We start from the raw sequence: 17,913 nt of genomic DNA on the forward strand, positions 1-17,913 counted from the left end.
TTCTGCGAAGCAATGTGAACACTTCTGCTTCCCAGGCACAGAGAAGGTGCTAGCAGGGAATTCTCTGCCTGCCTTTCCCCAGTGCTCTGCAAGCTCTCCAGGACAACAGCAAATCTGGGGCTCTGTGCTTTCTTTCATTCTGAACAAGTGTTACTGTTTTCTGCACAAAAGCGATTCTGCGAAGCAATGTGAAGACTTCTGCTTCCCAGGCACAGAGAATGTGCTAGCAGGGAATTCTCTGCCTGCCTTTCCCCAGTGCTCTGCAAGCTCTCCAGGACAACAGCAAATATGGGGCTCTGTGCTTTCTTTCGTTCTGAACAAGTGTTAGTGTTTTCTGCACAAAAGCGATTCTGCGAAGCAATGTGAACACTTCTGCTTCCCAGGCACAGAGAAGGTGCTAGTAGGGCATGCTCTGCCTGCCTTTCCGCAGTGCTCTGCAAGCTCTCCAGGACAACATAAAATCTGGGGTTCTGTGCTTTCTTTCGTTCTGAACAAGTGTTAGTGTTTTCTGCACAAAAGCGATTCTGCGAAGCAATGTGAACACTTCTGCTTCCCAGGCACAGAGAAGGTGCTAGCAGGGAATTCTCTGCCTGCCTTTCCCCAGTGCTCTGCAAGCTCTCCAGGACAACAGCAAATCTGGGGCTCTGTGCTTTCTTTCATTCTGAACAAGTGTTACTGTTTTCTGCACAAAAGCAATTCTGCGAAGCAATGTGAACACTTCTGCTTCCCAGGCACAGAGAAGGTGCTAGCAGGGAATTCTCTGCCTGCCTTTCCCCACTGCTCTGCAAGCTCTCCAGGACAACAGCAAATATCGGGCTCTGTGCTTTCTTTCGTTCTGAACAAGTGTTACTGTTTTCTGCACAAAAGCGATTCTGCGAAGCAATGTGAACACTTCTGCTTCCCAGGCACAGAGAAGGTGCTAGCAGGGAATTCTCTGCCTGCCTTTCCCCAGTGCTCTGCAAGCTCTCCAGGGCAACAGCAAATCTGGGGCTCTGTGCTTTCTTTCGTTCTGAACAAGTGTTACTGTTTTCTGCACAAAAGCGATTCTGCGAAGCAATGTGAACACTTCTGCTTCCCAGGCACAGAGAAGGTGCTAGCAGGGAATTCTCTGCCTGCCTTTCCCCAGTGCTCTGCAAGCTCTCCAGGACAACAGCAAATCTGGGGCTCTGTGCTTTCTTTCGTTCTGAACAAGTGCTAGTGTTTTCTGCACAAAAGCGATCCTGCGAAGCAATGTGAACACTTCTGCTTCCCAGGCACAGAGAAGGTGCTAGCAGGGAATTCTCTGCCTGCCTTTCCCCAGTGCTCTGCCAGCTCTCCAGGACAACAGCAATTCTGGGGCTCTGTGCTTTCTTTCATTCTGAACAAGTGTTACTGTTTTCTGCACAAAAGCGATTCTGCGAAGCAATGTGAACACTTCTGCTTCCCAGGCACAGAGAAGGTGCTAGCAGGGAATTCTCTGCCTGCCTTTCCCCACTGCTCTGCAAGCTCTCCAGGACAACAGCAAATCTGGGGCTCTGTGCTTTCTTTCATTCTGAACAAGTGTTACTGTTTTCTGCACAAAAGCGATTCTGCGAAGCAATGTGAAGACTTCTGCTTCCCAGGCACAGAGAAGGTGCTAGCAGGGAATTCTCTGCCTGCCTTTCCCCAGTGCTCTGCAAGCTCTCCAGGACAACAGCAAATATGGGGCTCTGTGCTTTCTTTCGTTCTGAACAAGTGTTAGTGTTTTCTGCACAAAAGCGATTCTGCGAAGCAATGTGAACACTTCTGCTTCCCAGGCACAGAGAAGGTGCTAGTAGGGCACGCTCTGCCTGCCTTTCCGCAGTGCTCTGCAAGCTCTCCAGGACAACATAAAATCTGGGGTTCTGTGCTTTCTTTCGTTCTGAACAAGTGTTACTGTTTTCTGCACAAAAGCGATTCTGCGAAGCAATGTGAACACTTCTGTTTCCCAGGCACAGAGAAGGTGCTAGCAGGGAATTCTCTGCCTGCCTTTCCCCAGTGCTCTGCAAGCTCTCCAGGACAACAGCAAATCTGGGGCTCTGTGCTTTCTTTCGTTCTGAACAAGTGTTAGTGTTTTCTGCACAAAAGCGATTCTGCGAAGCAATGTGAAGACTTCTGCTTCCCAGGCACAGAGAAGGTGCTATCAGGGAATTCTCTGCCTGCCTTTCCCCAGTGCTCTGCAAGCTCTCCAGGACAACAGCAAATCTGGGGCTCTGTGCTTTCTTTCGTTCTGAACAAGTGTTAGTGTTTTCTGCACAAAAGCGATTCTGCGAAGCAATGTGAACACTTCTGCTTCCCAGGCACAGAGAAGGTGCTAGTAGGGCATGCTCTGCCTGCCTTTCCCCAGTGCTCTGCAAGCTCTCCAGGACAACAGCAAATCTGGGGCTCTGTGCTTTCTTTCGTTCTGAACAAGTGTTACTGTTTTCTGCACAAAAGCGATTCTGCGAAGCAATGTGAACACTTCTGTTTCCCAGGCACAGAGAAGGTGCTAGCAGGGAATTCTCTGCCTGCCTTTCCCCAGTGCTCTGCAAGCTCTCCAGGACAACAGCAAATCTGGGGCTCTGTGCTTTCTTTCGTTCTGAACAAGTGTTACTGTTTTCTGCACAAAAGCGATCCTGCGAAGCAATGTGAACACTTCTGCTTCCCAGGCACAGAGAAGGTGCTAGCAGGGAATTCTCTGCCTGCCTTTCCCCAGTGCTCTGCAAGCTCTCCAGGACAACATAAAATCTGGGGCTCTGTGCTTTCTTTCGTTCTGAACAACTTCTAGTGTTTTCTGCACAAAAGCGATTCTGCGAAGCAATGTGAATTCTTCTGCTTCCCAGGCACAGAGAAGGTGCTAGCAGGGAATTCTCTGCCTGCCTTTCCCCAGTGCTCTGCAAGCTCTCCAGGACAACAGCAAATCTGGGGCTCTGTGCTTTCTTTCGTTCTGAACAAGTGTTACTGTTTTCTGCACAAAAGCGATTCTGCGAAGCAATGTGAACACTTCTGCTTCCCAGGCACAGAGAAGGTGCTAGCAGGGAATTCTCTGCCTGCCTTTCCCCAGTGCTCTGCAAGCTCTCCAGGGCAACATAAAATCTGGGGCTCTGTGCTTTCTTTCCTTCTGAACAAGTGTTACTGTTTTCTGCACAAAAGCGATTCTGCGAAGCAATGTGAAGACTTCTGCTTCCCAGGCACAGAGAAGGTGCTAGCAGGGAATTCTCTGCCTGCCTTTCCCCAGTGCTCTGCAAGCTCTCCAGGACAACAGCAAATCTGGGGCTCTGTGCTTTCTTTCGTTCTGAAGAAGTGTTAGTGTTTTCTGCACAAAAGCGATTCTGCGAAGCAATGTGAACACTTCTGCTTCCCAGGCACAGAGAAGGTGCTAGCAGGGAATTCTCTGCCTGCCTTTCCCCAGTGCTCTGCAAGCTCTCCAGGACAACAGCAAATCTGGGGCTCTGTGCTTTCTTTCGTTCTGAACAAGTGTTACTGTTTTCTGCACAAAAGCGATTCTGCGAAGCAATGTGAACACTTCTGTTTCCCAGGCACAGAGAAGGTGCTAGCAGGGAATTCTCTGCCTGCCTTTCCCCAGTGCTCTGCAAGCTCTCCAGGACAACAGCAAATCTGGGGCTCTGTGCTTTCTTTCGTTCTGAACAAGTGTTACTGTTTTCTGCACAAAAGCGATTCTGCGAAGCAATGTGAACACTTCTGCTTCCCAGGCACAGAGAAGGTGCTAGCAGGGAATTCTCTGCCTGCCTTTCCCCAGTGCTCTGCAAGCTCTCCAGGACAACATAAAATCTGGGGCTCTGTGCTTTCTTTCGTTCTGAATAACTTCTAGTGTTTTCTGCACAAAAGCGATTCTGCGAAGCAATGTGAATTCTTCTGCTTCCCAGGCACAGAGAAGGTGCTAGCAGGGAATTCTCTGCCTGCCTTTCCCCAGTGCTCTGCAAGCTCTCCAGGACAACATAGAATCTGGGGCTCTGTGCTTTCTTTCGTTCTGAATAACTTCTAGTGTTTTCTGCACAAAAGCGATTCTGCGAAGCAATGTGAACACTTCTGCTTCCCAGGCACAGAGAAGGTGCTAGCAGGGAATTCTCTGCCTGCCTTTCCCCAGTGCTCTGCAAGCTCTCCAGGACAACAGCAAATCTGGGGCTCTGTGCTTTCTTTCATTCTGAACAAGTGTTACTGTTTTCTGCACAAAAGCGATTCTGCGAAGCAATGTGAAGACTTCTGCTTCCCAGGCACAGAGAATGTGCTAGCAGGGAATTCTCTGCCTGCCTTTCCCCAGTGCTCTGCAAGCTCTCCAGGACAACAGCAAATATGGGGCTCTGTGCTTTCTTTCGTTCTGAACAAGTGTTAGTGTTTTCTGCACAAAAGCGATTCTGCGAAGCAATGTGAACACTTCTGCTTCCCAGGCACAGAGAAGGTGCTAGTAGGGCATGCTCTGCCTGCCTTTCCGCAGTGCTCTGCAAGCTCTCCAGGACAACATAAAATCTGGGGTTCTGTGCTTTCTTTCGTTCTGAACAAGTGTTAGTGTTTTCTGCACAAAAGCGATTCTGCGAAGCAATGTGAACACTTCTGCTTCCCAGGCACAGAGAAGGTGCTAGCAGGGAATTCTCTGCCTGCCTTTCCCCAGTGCTCTGCAAGCTCTCCAGGACAACAGCAAATCTGGGGCTCTGTGCTTTCTTTCATTCTGAACAAGTGTTACTGTTTTCTGCACAAAAGCAATTCTGCGAAGCAATGTGAACACTTCTGCTTCCCAGGCACAGAGAAGGTGCTAGCAGGGAATTCTCTGCCTGCCTTTCCCCACTGCTCTGCAAGCTCTCCAGGACAACAGCAAATATCGGGCTCTGTGCTTTCTTTCGTTCTGAACAAGTGTTACTGTTTTCTGCACAAAAGCGATTCTGCGAAGCAATGTGAACACTTCTGCTTCCCAGGCACAGAGAAGGTGCTAGCAGGGAATTCTCTGCCTGCCTTTCCCCAGTGCTCTGCAAGCTCTCCAGGACAACAGCAAATATGGGGCTCTGTGCTTTCTTTCGTTCTGAACAAGTGTTACTGTTTTCTGCACAAAAGCGATTCTGCGAAGCAATGTGAACACTTCTGCTTCCCAGGCACAGAGAAGGTGCTAGCAGGGAATTCTCTGCCTGCCTTTCCCCAGTGCTCTGCAAGCTCTCCAGGACAACAGCAAATCTGGGGCTCTGTGCTTTCTTTCGTTCTGAACAAGTGCTAGTGTTTTCTGCACAAAAGCGATCCTGCGAAGCAATGTGAACACTTCTGCTTCCCAGGCACAGAGAAGGTGCTAGCAGGGAATTCTCTGCCTGCCTTTCCCCAGTGCTCTGCCAGCTCTCCAGGACAACAGCAATTCTGGGGCTCTGTGCTTTCTTTCATTCTGAACAAGTGTTACTGTTTTCTGCACAAAAGCGATTCTGCGAAGCAATGTGAACACTTCTGCTTCCCAGGCACAGAGAAGGTGCTAGCAGGGAATTCTCTGCCTGCCTTTCCCCACTGCTCTGCAAGCTCTCCAGGACAACAGCAAATCTGGGGCTCTGTGCTTTCTTTCATTCTGAACAAGTGTTACTGTTTTCTGCACAAAAGCGATTCTGCGAAGCAATGTGAAGACTTCTGCTTCCCAGGCACAGAGAAGGTGCTAGCAGGGAATTCTCTGCCTGCCTTTCCCCAGTGCTCTGCAAGCTCTCCAGGACAACAGCAAATATGGGGCTCTGTGCTTTCTTTCGTTCTGAACAAGTGTTAGTGTTTTCTGCACAAAAGCGATTCTGCGAAGCAATGTGAACACTTCTGCTTCCCAGGCACAGAGAAGGTGCTAGTAGGGCATGCTCTGCCTGCCTTTCCGCAGTGCTCTGCAAGCTCTCCAGGACAACATAAAATCTGGGGTTCTGTGCTTTCTTTCGTTCTGAACAAGTGTTACTGTTTTCTGCACAAAAGCGATTCTGCGAAGCAATGTGAACACTTCTGCTTCCCAGGCACAGAGAAGGTGCTAGCAGGGAATTCTCTGCCTGCCTTTCCCCAGTGCTCTGCAAGCTCTCCAGGACAACAGCAAATCTGGGGCTCTGTGCTTTCTTTCGTTCTGAACAAGTGTTAGTGTTTTCTGCACAAAAGCGATTCTGCGAAGCAATGTGAACACTTCTGCTTCCCAGGCACAGAGAAGGTGCTATCAGGGAATTCTCTGCCTGCCTTTCCCCAGTGCTCTGCAAGCTCTCCAGGACAACAGCAAATCTGGGGCTCTGTGCTTTCTTTCGTTCTGAACAAGTGTTAGTGTTTTCTGCACAAAAGCGATTCTGCGAAGCAATGTGAACACTTCTGCTTCCCAGGCACAGAGAAGGTGCTAGTAGGGCATGCTCTGCCTGCCTTTCCCCAGTGCTCTGCAAGCTCTCCAGGACAACAGCAAATCTGGGGCTCTGTGCTTTCTTTCGTTCTGAACAAGTGTTACTGTTTTCTGCACAAAAGCGATTCTGCGAAGCAATGTGAACACTTCTGTTTCCCAGGCACAGAGAAGGTGCTAGCAGGGAATTCTCTGCCTGCCTTTCCCCAGTGCTCTGCAAGCTCTCCAGGACAACAGCAAATCTGGGGCTCTGTGCTTTCTTTCGTTCTGAACAAGTGTTACTGTTTTCTGCACAAAAGCGATCCTGCGAAGCAATGTGAACACTTCTGCTTCCCAGGCACAGAGAAGGTGCTAGCAGGGAATTCTCTGCCTGCCTTTCCCCAGTGCTCTGCAAGCTCTCCAGGACAACATAAAATCTGGGGCTCTGTGCTTTCTTTCGTTCTGAACAACTTCTAGTGTTTTCTGCACAAAAGCGATTCTGCGAAGCAATGTGAATTCTTCTGCTTCCCAGGCACAGAGAAGGTGCTAGCAGGGAATTCTCTGCCTGCCTTTCCCCAGTGCTCTGCAAGCTCTCCAGGACAACATAGAATCTGGGGCTCTGTGCTTTCTTTCCTTCTGAACAAGTGTTAGTGTTTTCTGCACAAAAGCGATTCTGCGAAGCAATGTGAACACTTCTGCTTCCCAGGCACAGAGAAGGTGCTAGCAGGGAATTCTCTGCCTGCCTTTCCCCAGTGCTCTGCAAGCTCTCCAGGGCAACATAAAATCTGGGGCTCTGTGCTTTCTTTCCTTCTGAACAAGTGTTACTGTTTTCTGCACAAAAGCGATTCTGCGAAGCAATGTGAAGACTTCTGCTTCCCAGGCACAGAGAAGGTGCTAGCAGGGAATTCTCTGCCTGCCTTTCCCCAGTGCTCTGCAAGCTCTCCAGGACAACAGCAAATATGGGGCTCTGTGCTTTCTTTCGTTCTGAAGAAGTGTTAGTGTTTTCTGCACAAAAGCGATTCTGCGAAGCAATGTGAACACTTCTGCTTCCCAGGCACAGAGAAGGTGCTAGCAGGGAATTCTCTGCCTGCCTTTCCCCAGTGCTCTGCAAGCTCTCCAGGACAACAGCAAATCTGGGGCTCTGTGCTTTCTTTCGTTCTGAACAAGTGTTACTGTTTTCTGCACAAAAGCGATTCTGCGAAGCAATGTGAACACTTCTGTTTCCCAGGCACAGAGAAGGTGCTAGCAGGGAATTCTCTGCCTGCCTTTCCCCAGTGCTCTGCAAGCTCTCCAGGACAACAGCAAATCTGGGGCTCTGTGCTTTCTTTCGTTCTGAACAAGTGTTACTGTTTTCTGCACAAAAGCGATTCTGCGAAGCAATGTGAACACTTCTGCTTCCCAGGCACAGAGAAGGTGCTAGCAGGGAATTCTCTGCCTGCCTTTCCCCAGTGCTCTGCAAGCTCTCCAGGACAACATAAAATCTGGGGCTCTGTGCTTTCTTTCGTTCTGAATAACTTCTAGTGTTTTCTGCACAAAAGCGATTCTGCGAAGCAATGTGAATTCTTCTGCTTCCCAGGCACAGAGAAGGTGCTAGCAGGGAATTCTCTGCCTGCCTTTCCCCAGTGCTCTGCAAGCTCTCCAGGACAACAGCAAATCTGGGGCTCTGTGCTTTCTTTCGTTCTGAACAAGTGTTACTGTTTTCTGCACAAAAGCGATCCTGCGAAGCAATGTGAACACTTCTGCTTCCCAGGCACAGAGAAGGTGCTAGCAGGGAATTCTCTGCCTGCCTTTCCCCAGTGCTCTGCAAGCTCTCCAGGACAACATAAAATCTGGGGCTCTGTGCTTTCTTTCCTTCTGAACAACTTCTAGTGTTTTCTGCACAAAAGCGATTCTGCGAAGCAATGTGAATTCTTCTGCTTCCCAGGCACAGAGAATGTGCTAGCAGGGAATTCTCTGCCTGCCTTTCCCCAGTGCTCTGCAAGCTCTCCAGGACAACAGCAAATCTGGGGCTCTGTGCTTTCTTTCGTTCTGAACAAGTGTTACTGTTTTCTGCACAAAAGCGATTCTGCGAAGCAATGTGAACACTTCTGCTTCCCAGGCACAGAGAAGGTGCTAGCAGGGAATTCTCTGCCTGCCTTTCCCCAGTGCTCTGCAAGCTCTCCAGGACAACAGCAAATCTGGGGCTCTGTGCTTTCTTTCGTTCTGAACAAGTGTTACTGTTTTCTGCACAAAAGCGATTCTGCGAAGCAATGTGAACACTTCTGCTTCCCAGGCACAGAGAAGGTGCTAGCAGGGAATTCTCTGCCTGCCTTTCCCCAGTGCTCTGCAAGCTCTCCAGGACAACAGCAAATCTGGGGCTCTGTGCTTTCTTTCGTTCTGAACAAGTGTTACTGTTTTCTGCACAAAAGCGATCCTGCGAAGGAATGTGAACACTTCTGCTTCCCAGGCACAGAGAAGGTGCTAGCAGGGAATTCTCTGTCTGCCTTTCCCCAGTGCTCTGCAAGCTCTCCAGGACAACATAAAATCTGGGGCTCTGTGCTTTCTTTCGTTCTGAACAAGTGTTACTGTTTTCTGCACAAAAGCGATTCTGCGAAGCAATGTGAACACTTCTGCTTCCCAGGCACAGAGAAGGTGCTAGTAGGGCATGCTCTGCCTGCCTTTCCCCAGTGCTCTGCAAGCTCTCCAGGACAACAGCAAATCTGGGGCTCTGTGCTTTCTTTCGTTCTGAACAAGTGTTAGTGTTTTCTGCACAAAAGCGATCCTGCGAAGCAATGTGAACACTTCTGCTTCCCAGGCACAGAGAAGGTGCTAGCAGGGAATTCTCTGCCTGCCTTTCCCCAGTGCTCTGCAAGCTCTCCAGGACAACATAGAATCTGGGGTTCTGTGCTTTCTTTCGTTCTGAACAAGTGTTACTGTTTTCTGCACAAAAGCGATTCTGCGAAGCAATGTGAACACTTCTGCTTCCCAGGCACAGAGAAGGTGCTAGCAGGGAATTCTCTGCCTGCCTTTCCCCAGTGCTCTGCAAGCTCTCCAGGACAACAGCAAATCTGGGGCTCTGTGCTTTCTTTCATTCTGAACAAGTGTTACTGTTTTCTGCACAAAAGCGATCCTGCGAAGCAATGTGAACACTTCTGCTTCCCAGGCACAGAGAAGGTGCTAGCAGGGAATTCTCTGCCTGCCTTTCCCCAGTGCTCTGCAAGCTCTCCAGGACAACAGCAAATCTGGGGCTCTGTGCTTTCTTTCATTCTGAACAAGTGTTAGTGTTTTCTGCACAAAAGCTATTCTGCGAAGCAATGTGAACACTTCTGCTTCCCAGGCACAGAGAAGGTGCTAGCAGGGAATTCTCTGCCTGCCTTTCCCCAGTGCTCTGCAAGCTCTCCAGCACAACAGCAAATCTGGGGCTCTGTGCTTTCTTTCGTTCTGAACAAGTGTTAGTGTTTTCTGCACAAAAGCGATTCTGCGAAGCAATGTGAACACTTCTGCTTCCCAGGCACAGAGAAGGTGCTAGCAGGGAATTCTCTGCCTGCCTTTCCCCAGTGCTCTGCAAGCTCTCCAGGACAACAGCAAATCTGGGGCTCTGTGCTTTCTTTCGTTCTGAACAAGTGTTAGTGTTTTCTGCACAAAAGCGATTCTGCGAAGCAATGTGAAGACTTCTGCTTCCCAGGCACAGAGAAGGTGCTAGCAGGGAATTCTCTGCCTGCCTTTCCCCAGTGCTCTGCAAGCTCTCCAGGACAACAGCAAATATGGGGCTCTGTGCTTTCTTTCGTTCTGAACAAGTGTTAGTGTTTTCTGCACAAAAGCGATTCTGCGAAGCAATGTGAACACTTCTGCTTCCCAGGCACAGAGAAGGTGCTAGTAGGGCATGCTCTGCCTGCCTTTCCCCAGTGCTCTGCAAGCTCTCCAGGACAACATAAAATCTGGGGTTCTGTGCTTTCTTTCGTTCTGAACAAGTGTTACTGTTTTCTGCACAAAAGCGATTCTGCGAAGCAATGTGAACACTTCTGTTTCCCAGGCACAGAGAAGGTGCTAGCAGGGAATTCTCTGCCTGCCTTTCCCCAGTGCTCTGCAAGCTCTCCAGGGCAACATAAAATCTGGGGCTCTGTGCTTTCTTTCGTTCTGAACAAGTGTTACTGTTTTCTGCACAAAAGCGATTCTGCGAAGCAATGTGAAGACTTCTGCTTCCCAGGCACAGAGAAGGTGCTAGCAGGGAATTCTCTGCCTGCCTTTCCCCAGTGCTCTGCAAGCTCTCCAGGACAACAGCAAATATGGGGCTCTGTGCTTTCTTTCGTTCTGAAGAAGTGTTAGTGTTTTCTGCACAAAAGCGATTCTGCGAAGCAATGTGAACACTTCTGCTTCCCAGGCACAGAGAAGGTGCTAGTAGGGCATGCTCTGCCTGCCTTTCCCCAGTGCTCTGCAAGCTCTCCAGGACAACAGCAAATCTGGGGCTCTGTGCTTTCTTTCGTTCTGAACAAGTGTTACTGTTTTCTGCACAAAAGCGATTCTGCGAAGCAATGTGAACACTTCTGTTTCCCAGGCACAGAGAAGGTGCTAGCAGGGAATTCTCTGCCTGCCTTTCCCCAGTGCTCTGCAAGCTCTCCAGGACAACAGCAAATCTGGGGCTCTGTGCTTTCTTTCGTTCTGAACAAGTGTTACTGTTTTCTGCACAAAAGCGATTCTGCGAAGCAATGTGAACACTTCTGCTTCCCAGGCACAGAGAAGGTGCTAGCAGGGAATTCTCTGCCTGCCTTTCCCCAGTGCTCTGCAAGCTCTCCAGGACAACATAAAATCTGGGGCTCTGTGCTTTCTTTCGTTCTGAACAACTTCTAGTGTTTTCTGCACAAAAGCGATTCTGCGAAGCAATGTGAATTCTTCTGCTTCCCAGGCACAGAGAAGGTGCTAGCAGGGAATTCTCTGCCTGCCTTTCCCCAGTGCTCTGCAAGCTCTCCAGGACAACAGCAAATCTGGGGCTCTGTGCTTTCTTTCGTTCTGAACAAGTGTTACTGTTTTCTGCACAAAAGCGATTCTGCGAAGCAATGTGAACACTTCTGCTTCCCAGGCACAGAGAAGGTGCTAGCAGGGAATTCTCTGCCTGCCTTTCCCCAGTGCTCTGCAAGCTCTCCAGGACAACAGCAAATCTGGGGCTCTGTGCTTTCTTTCGTTCTGAACAAGTGTTACTGTTTTCTGCACAAAAGCGATTCTGCGAAGCAATGTGAACACTTCTGCTTCCCAGGCACAGAGAAGGTGCTAGCAGGGAATTCTCTGCCTGCCTTTCCCCAGTGCTCTGCAAGCTCTCCAGGACAACAGCAAATCTGGGGCTCTGTGCTTTCTTTCGTTCTGAACAAGTGTTAGTGTTTTCTGCACAAAAGCGATCCTGCGAAGGAATGTGAACACTTCTGCTTCCCAGGCACAGAGAAGGTGCTAGCAGGGAATTCTCTGTCTGCCTTTCCCCAGTGCTCTGCAAGCTCTCCAGGACAACATAAAATCTGGGGCTCTGTGCTTTCTTTCGTTCTGAACAAGTGTTAGTGTTTTCTGCACAAAAGCGATTCTGCGAAGCAATGTGAACACTTCTGCTTCCCAGGCACAGAGAAGGTGCTAGTAGGGCATGCTCTGCCTGCCTTTCCCCAGTGCTCTGCAAGCTCTCCAGGACAACAGCAAATCTGGGGCTCTGTGCTTTCTTTCATTCTGAACAAGTGTTAGTGTTTTCTGCACAAAAGCAATTCTGCGAAGCAATGTGAACACTTCTGCTTCCCAGGCACAGAGAAGGTGCTAGCAGGGAATTCTCTGCCTGCCTTTCCCCAGTGCTCTGCAAGCTCTCCAGGACAACATAGAATCTGGGGTTCTGTGCTTTCTTTCGTTCTGAACAACTTCTAGTGTTTTCTGCACAAAAGCGATTCTGCGAAGCAATGTGAATTCTTCTGCTTCCCAGGCACAGAGAAGGTGCTAGCAGGGAATTCTCTGCCTGCCTTTCCCCAGTGCTCTGCAAGCTCTCCAGGACAACAGCAAATCTGGGGCTCTGTGCTTTCTTTCGTTCTGAACAAGTGTTACTGTTTTCTGCACAAAAGCGATCCTGCGAAGCAATGTGAACACTTCTGCTTCCCAGGCACAGAGAAGGTGCTAGCAGGGAATTCTCTGCCTGCCTTTCCCCAGTGCTCTGCAAGCTCTCCAGGACAACAGCAAATCTGGGGCTCTGTGCTTTCTTTCATTCTGAACAAGTGTTACTGTTTTCTGCACAAAAGCGATTCTGCGAAGCAATGTGAACACTTCTGCTTTCCAGGCACAGAGAAGGTGCTAGCAGGGAATTCTCTGCCTGCCTTTCCCCACTGCTCTGCAAGCTCTCCAGGACAACATAAAATCTGGGGCTCTGTGCTTTCTTTCATTCTGAACAAGTGTTAGTGTTTTCTGCACAAAAGCGATTCTGCGAAGCAATGTGAACACTTCTGTTTCCCAGGCACAGAGAAGGTGCTAGTAGGGCATGCTCTGCCTGCCTTTCCCCAGTGCTCTGCAAGCTCTCCAGGACAACAGCAAATATGGGGCTCTGTGCTTTCTTTCCTTCTGAACAAGTGTTACTGTTTTCTGCACAAAAGCGATTCTGCGAAGCAATGTGAACACTTCTGCTTCCCAGGCACAGAGAAGGTGCTAGCAGGGAATTCTCTGCCTGCCTTTCCCCAGTGCTCTGCAAGCTCTCCAGGACAACAGCAAATATGGGGCTCTGTGCTTTCTTTCGTTCTAAACAAGTGTTACTGTTTTCTGCACAAAAGCGATTCTGCGAAGCAATGTGAACACTTCTGCTTCCCAGGCACAGAGAAGGTGCTAGCAGGGAATTCTCTGCCTGCCTTTCCCCAGTGCTCTGCAAGCTGTCCAGGACAACAGCAAATCTGGGGCTCTGTGCTTTCTTTCGTTCTGAACAAGTGTTACTGTTTTCTGCACAAAAGCGATTCTGCGAAGCAATGTGAACACTTCTGTTTCCCAGGCACAGAGAATGTGCTAGCAGGGAATTCTCTACCTGCCTTTCCCCAGTGCTCTGCAAGCTCTCCAGGACAACAGCAAATCTGGGGCTCTGTGCTTTCTTTCGTTCTGAACAAGTGCTAGTGTTTTCTGCACAAAAGCGATCCTGCGAAGCAATGTGAACACTTCTGCTTCCCAGGCCCAGAGAAGGTGCTAGCAGGGAATTCTCTGCCTGCCTTTCCCCAGTGCTCTGCAAGCTCTCCAGGACAACAGCAAATCTGGGGCTCTGTGCTTTCTTTCATTCTGAACAAGTGTTACTGTTTTCTGCACAAAAGCGATTCTGCGAAGCAATGTGAAGACTTCTGCTTCCCAGGCACAGAGAAGGTGCTAGCAGGGAATTCTCTGCCTGCCTTTCCCCAGTGCTCTGCAAGCTCTCCAGGACAACAGCAAATATGGGGCTCTGTGCTTTCTTTCGTTCTGAACAAGTGTTAGTGTTTTCTGCACAAAAGCGATTCTGCGAAGCAATGTGAACACTTCTGCTTCCCAGGCACAGAGAAGGTGCTAGTAGGGCATGCTCTGCCTGCCTTTCCGCAGTGCTCTGCAAGCTCTCCAGGACAACATAAAATCTGGGGTTCTGTGCTTTCTTTCGTTCTGAACAAGTGTTACTGTTTTCTGCACAAAAGCGATTCTGCGAAGCAATGTGAACACTTCTGTTTCCCAGGCACAGAGAAGGTGCTAGCAGGGAATTCTCTGCCTGCCTTTCCCCAGTGCTCTGCAAGCTCTCCAGGACAACAGCAAATCTGGGGCTCTGTGCTTTCTTTCATTCTGAACAAGTGTTACTGTTTTCTGCACAAAAGCGATTCTGCGAAGCAATGTGAACACTTCTGCTTCCCAGGCACAGAGAAGGTGCTAGCAGGGAATTCTCTGCCTGCCTTTCCCCAGTGCTCTGCAAGCTCTCCAGGACAACAGCAAATCTGGGGCTCTGTGCTTTCTTTCATTCTGAACAAGTGTTACTGTTTTCTGCACAAAAGCGATTCTGCGAAGCAATGTGAATACTTCTGCTTCCAAGGCACAGAGAATGTGCTAGCAGGGAATTCTCTGCCTGCCTTTCCCCACTGCTCTGCAAGCTCTCCAGGACAACAGCAAATCTGGGGCTCTGTGCTTTCTTTCGTTCTGAACAAGTGTTAGTGTTTTCTGCACAAAAGCGATTCTGCGAAGCAATGTGAACACTTCTGCTTCCCAGGCACAGAGAAGGTGCTAGTAGGGCATGCTCTGCCTGCCTTTCCGCAGTGCTCTGCAAGCTCTCCAGGACAACATAAAATCTGGGGTTCTGTGCTTTCTTTCGTTCTGAACAAGTGTTAGTGTTTTCTGCACAAAAGCGATTCTGCGAAGCAATGTGAACACTTCTGCTTCCCAGGCACAGAGAAGGTGCTAGCAGGGAATTCTCTGCCTGCCTTTCCCCAGTGCTCTGCAAGCTCTCCAGGACAACAGCAAATCTGGGGCTCTGTGCTTTCTTTCATTCTGAACAAGTGTTACTGTTTTCTGCACAAAAGCAATTCTGCGAAGCAATGTGAACACTTCTGCTTCCCAGGCACAGAGAAGGTGCTAGCAGGGAATTCTCTGCCTGCCTTTCCCCAGTGCTCTGCAAGCTCTCCAGGACAACATAAAATCTGGGGCTCTGTGCTTTCTTTCATTCTGAACAAGTGTTACTGTTTTCTGCACAAAAGCGATTCTGCGAAGCAATGTGAACACTTCTGTTTCCCAGGCACAGAGAAGGTGCTAGCAGGGAATTCTCTGCCTGCCTTTCCCCAGTGCTCTGCAAGCTCTCCAGGACAACAGCAAATATGGGGCTCTGTGCTTTCTTTCGTTCTGAACAAGTGTTAGTGTTTTCTGCACAAAAGCGATTCTGCGAAGCAATGTGAACACTTCTGCTTCCCAGGCACAGAGAAGGTGCTAGTAGGGCATGCTCTGCCTGCCTTTCCGCAGTGCTCTGCAAGCTCTCCAGGACAACATAAAATCTGGGGTTCTGTGCTTTCTTTCGTTCTGAACAAGTGTTACTGTTTTCTGCACAAAAGCGATTCTGCGAAGCAATGTGAACACTTCTGTTTCCCAGGCACAGAGAAGGTGCTAGCAGGGAATTCTCTGCCTGCCTTTCCCCAGTGCTCTGCAAGCTCTCCAGGACAACAGCAAATCTGGGGCTCTGTGCTTTCTTTCATTCTGAACAAGTGTTACTGTTTTCTGCACAAAAGCGATTCTGCGAAGCAATGTGAACACTTCTGCTTCCCAGGCACAGAGAAGGTGCTAGCAGGGAATTCTCTGCCTGCCTTTCCCCAGTGCTCTGCAAGCTCTCCAGGACAACAGCAAATCTGGGGCTCTGTGCTTTCTTTCATTCTGAACAAGTGTTACTGTTTTCTGCACAAAAGCGATTCTGCGAAGCAATGTGAATACTTCTGCTTCCAAGGCACAGAGAATGTGCTAGCAGGGAATTCTCTGCCTGCCTTTCCCCACTGCTCTGCAAGCTCTCCAGGACAACAGCAAATCTGGGGCTCTGTGCTTTCTTTCGTTCTGAACAAGTGTTAGTGTTTTCTGCACAAAAGCGATTCTGCGAAGCAATGTGAACACTTCTGCTTCCCAGGCACAGAGAAGGTGCTAGTAGGGCATGCTCTGCCTGCCTTTCCGCAGTGCTCTGCAAGCTCTCCAGGACAACATAAAATCTGGGGTTCTGTGCTTTCTTTCGTTCTGAACAAGTGTTAGTGTTTTCTGCACAAAAGCGATTCTGCGAAGCAATGTGAACACTTCTGCTTCCCAGGCACAGAGAAGGTGCTAGCAGGGAATTCTCTGCCTGCCTTTCCCCAGTGCTCTGCAAGCTCTCCAGGACAACAGCAAATCTGGGGCTCTGTGCTTTCTTTCATTCTGAACAAGTGTTACTGTTTTCTGCACAAAAGCAATTCTGCGAAGCAATGTGAACACTTCTGCTTCCCAGGCACAGAGAAGGTGCTAGCAGGGAATTCTCTGCCTGCCTTTCCCCACTGCTCTGCAAGCTCTCCAGGACAACATAAAATCTGGGGCTCTGTGCTTTCTTTCATTCTGAACAAGTGTTACTGTTTTCTGCACAAAAGCGATTCTGCGAAGCAATGTGAACACTTCTGTTTCCCAGGCACAGAGAAGGTGCTAGTAGGGCATGCTCTGCCTGCCTTTCCCCAGTGCTCTGCAAGCTCTCCAGGACAACATCAAATCTGGGGCTCTGTGCTTTCTTTCCTTCTGAACAAGTGTTACTGTTTTCTGCACAAAAGCGATTCTGCGAAGCAATGTGAACACTTCTGCTTCCCAGGCACAGAGAAGGTGCTAGCAGGGAATTCTCTGCCTGCCTTTCCCCAGTGCTCTGCAAGCTCTCCAGGGCAACAGCAAATCTGGGGCTCTGTGCTTTCTTTCGTTCTGAACAAGTGTTACTGTTTTCTGCACAAAAGCGATTCTGCGAAGCAATGTGAACACTTCTGCTTCCCAGGCACAGAGAAGGTGCTAGCAGGGAATTCTCTGCCTGCCTTTCCCCAGTGCTCTGCAAGCTCTCCAGGACAACATAGAATCTGGGGCTCTGTGCTTTCTTTCGTTCTGAACAAGTGCTAGTGTTTTCTGCACAAAAGCGATCCTGCGAAGCAATGTGAACACTTCTGCTTCCCAGGCACAGAGAAGGTGCTAGCAGGGAATTCTCTGCCTGCCTTTCCCCAGTGCTCTGCCAGCTCTCCAGGACAACAGCAATTCTGGGGCTCTGTGCTTTCTTTCATTCTGAACAAGTGTTACTGTTTTCTGCACAAAAGCGATTCTGCGAAGCAATGTGAACACTTCTGCTTCCCAGGCACAGAGAAGGTGCTAGCAGGGAATTCTCTGCCTGCCTTTCCCCAGTTCTCTGCCAGCTCTCCAGGACAACAGCAGTTCTGGGGCTCTGTGCTTTCTTTCATTCTGAACAAGTGTTACTGTTTTCTGCACAAAAGCGATTCTGCGAAGCAATGTGAAGACTTCTGCTTCCCAGGCACAGAGAAGGTGCTAGCAGGGAATTCTCTGCCTGCCTTTCCCCAGTGCTCTGCAAGCTCTCCAGGACAACAGCAAATATGGGGCTCTGTGCTTTCTTTCGTTCTGAACAAGTGTTAGTGTTTTCTGCACAAAAGCGATTCTGCGAAGCAATGTGAACACTTCTGCTTCCCAGGCACAGAGAAGGTGCTAGTAGGGCATGCTCTGCCTGCCTTTCCGCAGTGCTCTGCAAGCTCTCCAGGACAACATAAAATCTGGGGTTCTGTGCTTTCTTTCGTTCTGAACAAGTGTTACTGTTTTCTGCACAAAAGCGATTCTGCGAAGCAATGTGAACACTTCTGTTTCCCAGGCACAGAGAAGGTGCTAGCAGGGAATTCTCTGCCTGCCTTTCCCCAGTGCTCTGCAAGCTCTCCAGGACAACAGCAAATCTGGGGCTCTGTGCTTTCTTTCATTCTGAACAAGTGTTACTGTTTTCTGCACAAAAGCGATTCTGCGAAGCAATGTGAACACTTCTGCTTCCCAGGCACAGAGAAGGTGCTAGCAGGGAATTCTCTGCCTGCCTTTCCCCAGTGCTCTGCAAGCTCTCCAGGACAACATAAAATCTGGGGCTCTGTGCTTTCTTTCGTTCTGAACAAGTGTTACTGTTTTCTGCA

This window comes from Strix aluco, chromosome 13 (assembly GCF_031877795.1).
Source record: "Strix aluco isolate bStrAlu1 chromosome 13, bStrAlu1.hap1, whole genome shotgun sequence".
Classification (NCBI taxonomy): Eukaryota; Metazoa; Chordata; class Aves; order Strigiformes; family Strigidae; genus Strix; species Strix aluco.